This window comes from Octopus bimaculoides, chromosome 28, assembly GCF_001194135.2.
Source record: "Octopus bimaculoides isolate UCB-OBI-ISO-001 chromosome 28, ASM119413v2, whole genome shotgun sequence".
In the NCBI taxonomy this organism is placed as follows: domain Eukaryota; kingdom Metazoa; phylum Mollusca; class Cephalopoda; order Octopoda; family Octopodidae; genus Octopus; species Octopus bimaculoides.
In genome coordinates this window covers 6501578-6508379 of record NC_069008.1, presented here as the reverse complement: position 1 = coordinate 6508379, position 6802 = coordinate 6501578, and positions in this window count along the sequence as shown.

The following is a 6802-nucleotide window of genomic DNA, read 5'->3' as shown; positions in this document are numbered from 1 at the left end:
GGCCAACTACATTTTCCATCCTGTGGCATTTGAGGCATTTGGTGGGGTCGTACCACTAACTGCGAGATTCCTGTCTTCACTGGCAACTCGCCTTGCAGAGGTAACTGGTGAAGCTCATGAGGGCGCTTGGTTGTTCCAACGCATCAGCTTCGTCATCACCAACGGCAACGCTGCAAGAGTGCTGGCGTGCCTCAATAGCCATTAGAAAGGTTTCCCAGCGTCCCCAACTTTTCAACCCTAGGTGATGAATTGTTTTATTTTGGGGGGGTTTTTTTTCCTTTTCTCTCTTTTTTCGTTTTCTCTTTTTAATTTTTTCAATTGTGTTCTCTGTTTTCTCCAGTTTTCTAGTTTGATTTTGTAAAACGGTAAACTCTGTGAAGGCAATAAAATTGGTTATACTTCAGCAATAAGAAAAAGTCTTCGTCTTATTGTTAATTTGCCTGTTATAATTTGAATTTTATAAAATGAGATTTTGGATTTGAAGAACTGAGCTTAGGAATTTAAGTTATGAACACTGAAGTTTGAGTTTTGAGTTTTGAAATTTGGAATTTGAATTGTAGAATATGATATTTGAATCTTGAGTCTTGAGATTTGAAATTTGATCATTGAGGAAAAAGATATTGGATTCTTGAGATTTGAGATTTGGACTTTGTAAAATTTGTTTTGAAATTTGAGAAAGTGAGTTTTCAAGTTTGGAATTTGAGATATGAAAGGTGAGATTTGAAACGTAAATCTTAAGATTTGTAATTTCATTACTGAGATTTGAATATTGAATTTTTGAGATTTGAGATATGAATTTCAAGATTTTAGATCTAGATTTTGAAAAATGATTTTGGAATCTTGAAATCTGAGATTAGAACATCTGAATTCTGTGATTTGAGATTTGGATTTTGTAATTTGAGATTTGAGGACAGAGTTTTGAAATTTGAGCTATGAACTTCGCAATTTCAGTTTTGAAATTTTGAATTTGACATATGAGAGATGAATCTTGATATTTGTAATTTGATCATTGAGAGAAACAATGTGAATTTTTGAGATTTGAGATATGGATTTAGAGATTTGAGACTAGGATTTTGTAAAATGATTTTTTTTTGAAATTTGAGATTTGAGTTTTCAAGTTTGGAATTTGAGATATGAGAGAAGAGATTTGAAACTTGTGTCTTGAGATTTGTGATTTCATCACTGAGATTGGGATTTTGAATTCTTGAGATTTCAGATACGAATTTTGAGATTTTAGATCTGGATTTTTAAAAATGATTTTGGAGTTTTGATATTTGAGACTCGAACATCTGAGTTCTGTGATTTGAGATCTGGATTTTATAAAACAAGTTTTGAGATTTGAGGAATTGAGTTTTGGAATTTGAGTTATGAACTTTGAAATTTGAGTTTTGGAATTTAAAATTTGAAATACGGAATATGTTATTTGAAACTTGAGTCGTGATATTTAAAATCTGATCAGAGATTAAAAATGTGAATTTTTGAGATTTGAGATATGAATTTTAGGATTTGAGATTTGGATTTCATAAAATGAGTTTTGAAATTTGAGAAATTGAGTTTTCAAAATTGGAATTTGAGATAGGAGAGATGAGATTTGAAATTTGAGTCTTGAGATGGAAGGACAGAGAGGTAGATTGACAGGTAGATTGATAGAATCAGAGAAAGATAGAAAAAGTAAGAATAAGAAAAATATATATAAATATAGGTAGCGACATTGTTGTATAGAAATATAAGTATACACGCAAACACAGACAAATATATGAACATAAGAATACAGGTTACACTGTATGAAATGATTTTTGTTCTTGGGCAACAACAGTTATTCCCTGTGTGCTTACCCCTGGAAAGTATGGAAACGGCTATGATGCTCCCCAACTATTCTTGCCTATCAGCAGAGATGCACATGTTGTCAGCCACTCAAGAATATGCTCAAGGTGAAGCAACTGACAAGCAAATCAACGGTATTGAGAAGAATATTTGCTATAACAATTTTTCTGCTTCAGCAACTCAATGCTAAATCTATTTGAAATGTAATGGGAAATTTCCCATTATATCAATGAAGTGTATATGGCAGTGTCAATAAGATGTGTCCTGAAACTACCACAAGATAGCATCTGTATGATAATAGGGATGACACTGAGGGTAAAGAAAATAGTTAAAGTGGTAGGCTTACCCCCAGAGACACCGAATGGCAAAGCCAAAAGCATCTTTACTTGGGACAAGTGCAAGATACTTTCCTGCCTATGCTACACTTGGAGATATTGTTAAAAACTTTTCATCAAAAGTGGACCAAATGTTCTTGGTGAAAGCCACTATTGACAGTGCTACAATCAGGTAGTGAAAGCACATGTACTACCACTATGGCACCGTAAAATAACACTATATTTCTGCATGAAGTCACTGACCTTTCACAAAGTGGGAGAGAAACTGTATCATGACCTATAATACAGTCAGGCCTCCTCCACGGCCTCTGACTGGCAACTGAATGACAATCTGGACAAAAAGGTGAAGGTTCTGCAGCCCATTGTACCAACTTAGCTACAGCCAAACATGATCATCACCTCAGAGACATCAAAACTGGTGGAGAATTGCCTATACGGTGGATGGAAGTTATATTAAGATTTGTAGACGTTTTGCAAGATGATGACACAGCAACTAACTCAATCAGCTGGGATTTTGCATGAGTGGTAAACAAGGGGGCCCCCATTTTTGAGCAGTCAAAGAAACAGCTGCATGACAGTCTTAGATTATGAAGAATGATCGGTGGGTGGTTGCTACTGGAACAGAAGTCCAAGCTTCATGAAGTCCAGCTGGTTTCAATGTGTTGTCTAATGTAGAAGGCTCATGGCTCAGTGGTTAGAGCATCAAGCTTATGATCGTGAGGTTGTGAGTTCGATTCCCGGACCAGGCTGTGTGTTGTGTTCTTGAGCAAGACACTTTATTTCACGTTGCTCCAGTTCACTCAGCTGTAGAAATGAGTTGTGACATCACTGGTGCCAAGCTGTATCAGCCTTTGCCTTTCCCTTGAAGGATAACATCAGTGGTGTGTAGAGGGGAGGCTGGTATGCATGGGTGACTGTTAGTCTTCCATAAAAACAATCCTAAGTTGTGCATTTGCCGGAGAGGCGATTTTCCGCCCAGACTTGTACCCTAGAGGAGAACCTCTTAGGTGCACCCATGGTCATTCGTGCCCATGGGTCGAACTACAGGTCACATAAATGACAATGTGTCCAGATGTATGTTGCAACACACAAATATATAGACATACTCAAGAATATCCACACATATTCATTAGTTTATGTGTAGACTCAAGTGCTTACCAATCATTAAGTCATTGAAAAATGACGGAATCATAGAGCTGTCAGTGAGTAGACAAAAGTATGGATATTCGTCCTGCTTTCAAGTCTCAAGTCTGAATTCAAATTTGGCTGAAGTCAACTTTGCCGTTCATTCTTTCAAGATTGATACAATAAATTACCAGTCGATGGAGGTGGAATTATTAGATCATTCTAAGATATGTCTTGCAGTATTTGTTCCTGCTTTTTGCATTCTATTTTCTGAGGTGGTACACTTAATCCATCCAGGCAAAGATAAAGAATATGCACACCCAGTATTTAGGGTTAGGGTTAGGAGTTAGGGTTACACCGAAAACGGGTGGTGTGCGTATTCTTTACCTCCACCTCCATCCAACAGTCTAACACCATCACCTGGTCCTTGGATGCCTTCGGCAGATTTTACTTTGTTACCGTCACTGAGACCATGTTTGTGGTCTAGGGATAATTTACTGTTTCCTCTTATCGACCTCGGAGACCCCTAAACAAATAGGCGCTCTCTTGCCTACCCTCTCTAACGAAAAAATCAAAAATATATAGAAGTTGGTAAAATAATACAACACTGAGTTGATTATGGACAAGAGACTGTCTATAAATCCAACGCTGGAGTCTGCCGAAGCATTTATAATATGAGGGAAAAGTCAAAACCTAAAGAAAATCGGTAGCAAATTGTGACGTCATAATAGAACTATAAAAGCGTTTGCGAATAAAGGGAGGTAATAGATTCTACAAACTTTATTACTTCCCTTTAAATTTCTCGAATGAAGAAAAAGAATATCATAAAAGAATATTTTGAAAAATCTACAAAATGTTTCGATTCGTGAATTTATAAAATCTACAAAAATTTTGGTTGGTTCATTGCATTGAAAATATTTCTTTATCGACAAAAGAAAAGTAGTCATTACTTGTAACATACGGACAAAGTCTCAAATTATTTATCAAGTTGAGAACAGTCGAGAAAATCGATTTCGATATTCAACTGATACTTTATTGGATCGACCCCGAATACAATAAAGTAAGAAAGAAAAAGTTGATCGCGGCAGAATTTTGTTTTTCAGTTTAGTCGGAGTACAAAGGGCAATGTCCCTAACTATTTATTTATCCAGGTTTTCCGGAACTGGTTAGTGAAATAACCCAGATACCTCTGTTAAACATATCCAAGAACTTAAGGTCTGATTAAGTTATGGACACCACTATGGAGGGCTTTAATCGATGCTATGGCTCCCAGTACTTGTTAGAAATAGTGGCAAAAACCAGTTTGTGACGATATGTTATTTTTATTTCTCCACCCTAAGATAGCAATGATTGAGCTGGCATATGACCACAGGTGTTCCAGTCATGTCCACCATTTATACTTATAGTGTATCTAAGATAACATTATACAATGTCTTTTACTACTGTCGTGATTTGAGGGCAATTTAATGCTACCTCCATCGTGTCGATCGATCACGAAATATGAAATCCAAGTTAAATGTAGTCCATGATACTTCGTTATTGAACCACCAGGTCGATGAACGACGACTCCTGGTGACCTCCTTCATAAAAGTAATATTCTTCTCCTGGGTTTTTCCTGCTAAGAAACAAAAATAATTACCTGTTGTTACCTCACGTTGGGTAGTTGTTCAAAGACATCACCTTACTGCCTGCATACAGTCAGGTTTGACTACACCTGTCTGAACTCTTGCCAAAGCGTTCTACTTACCATTTTAATAATTACACCTGTCTGTCACCCTGAACGGATACCTTTTCTTATTGAAACCCAGAAGGATGAAAACCACTGCTGTTATCAGTAGGATTTCAATTTCAGAACGTATAAAACTGTATCAAATACTGCAAGGCATTTTGTCAGCTTAGTACTAGAGATGTTATCTCTAAAGACAAAACAAAACCTCGAATATCTTTCGTCATAAATCTTCTCAATCGGGTCCTACCTGGAGTTAAACAATAACAACAATTACATGTTTTTGTTGGCTCCATAAGGCTAAAAGTTAGATCCGGTGGGATTTGAACTCGAAATGTGTTAAAGAATATCTTTTTCAGAGCAATACGTCAACCTCTTCTTGATCGCTCAATCTGCTAGAAAGAACAGTCAAATATCACTTAATTCACACCCTACTATCTGAAATAAAGGATACTTAGGGTAATTTAGTCTTCCCCCTGATAAAAAAAAAAATATGTGGAATGGCTACCGTTGATCATGGACCTGTCTGAGACTAAAGGTACCGGCCTGGGACTAAGCAACCAAACTTTATGATCCAGGCACGATGTCTGAGATAATGAGCACAGAACAGCTAGGACTACATAACTTAATGAGTTCATTTTTCTCTATTAAGTTGATAGGGTGTGTTTCGAAGATTTTGCTGCTCACCTTCCAAGATTTGTCATATAGACGAGAAGATATAAGTTAACTATATTAACACTAGAGGAAATGGTTGTGATAGATGCAAGGGACATAACTCTATTCTATCTTCTATGGATACGATGAACAAAGATTTTAGTTGTGTGCATATTTACCCTATTGGTATTGGAGCATCAGTGGAGGCGCAATGGCCTAGTGGTTAGGGCAGCGGACTCGCGGTTTCGATTCCCAGACCGGGCGTTGTGTGTGTTTATTGAGCGAAAACATCTAAAGTTCCACGAGGCTCCGGCAGGGGATGGTGGCGAACCCTGTTGTACTCTTCCACAACTTTCTCTCACTCTTACTTAGTGTTTCTTTTGTGCCTGTAATTCAAAGGGTCAGCCTTGTCACACTCTGTGTCACGCTTAATATCCCCGAGAACTACGTTTAGGGTACACATGTCTGTGGAGTGCTCAGCCACTTGCACGTTAATTTCACGAGCAGGCTGTTCCGTTGATCGGATCAGCGGCGGAGTGCCAACAACGTCAGCCTCTACTTGATCGCTCAATCTGCTAGAAAGAACAGTCAATCGTAATCGACTAGCCCCCTTCACCCAAAAATTTTCAAGTTCCTGTGCCTAGAGTAGCAATAATTATTAACCACAAAATCATGGCAAACATAGAATTGTTAGCACGCCAAGCAAATGTTTAGTGGTGTTTCATCCGTCTTTACGTTCTGCAATCAAATTCTGCCTAAGTCGACTTTGAAGTGGAGTACCTTGCTCAAAAACACAGCGCACCACAGGGAATCGTACTCATAACTTTACGATCGTGGGCCAAAAACCCCCTAACCACTGAGCCAAGTATCTTTACTCTCTGGACTGTAGAGAAAAGGAGTGAAGTGACAGAGAAAAGAAAGCCTGTCATTTATAAGGGCAATAAGACTGAAATACAATCAATCTTTTCGAGCTTCATTACTTTTAACAATGAAAAGGGAAAGACATTTAATGTATAGAGAGAGTCTTTCAGGTGTTTACATTTTTATTCTGGAAGTTCTAGAATGATCGACTGTTAGTTCTCTCTTCTTTCCCCCACTCCCGGTACTTATCCACCTTCTTTCATAGTTCGTGTCTTTT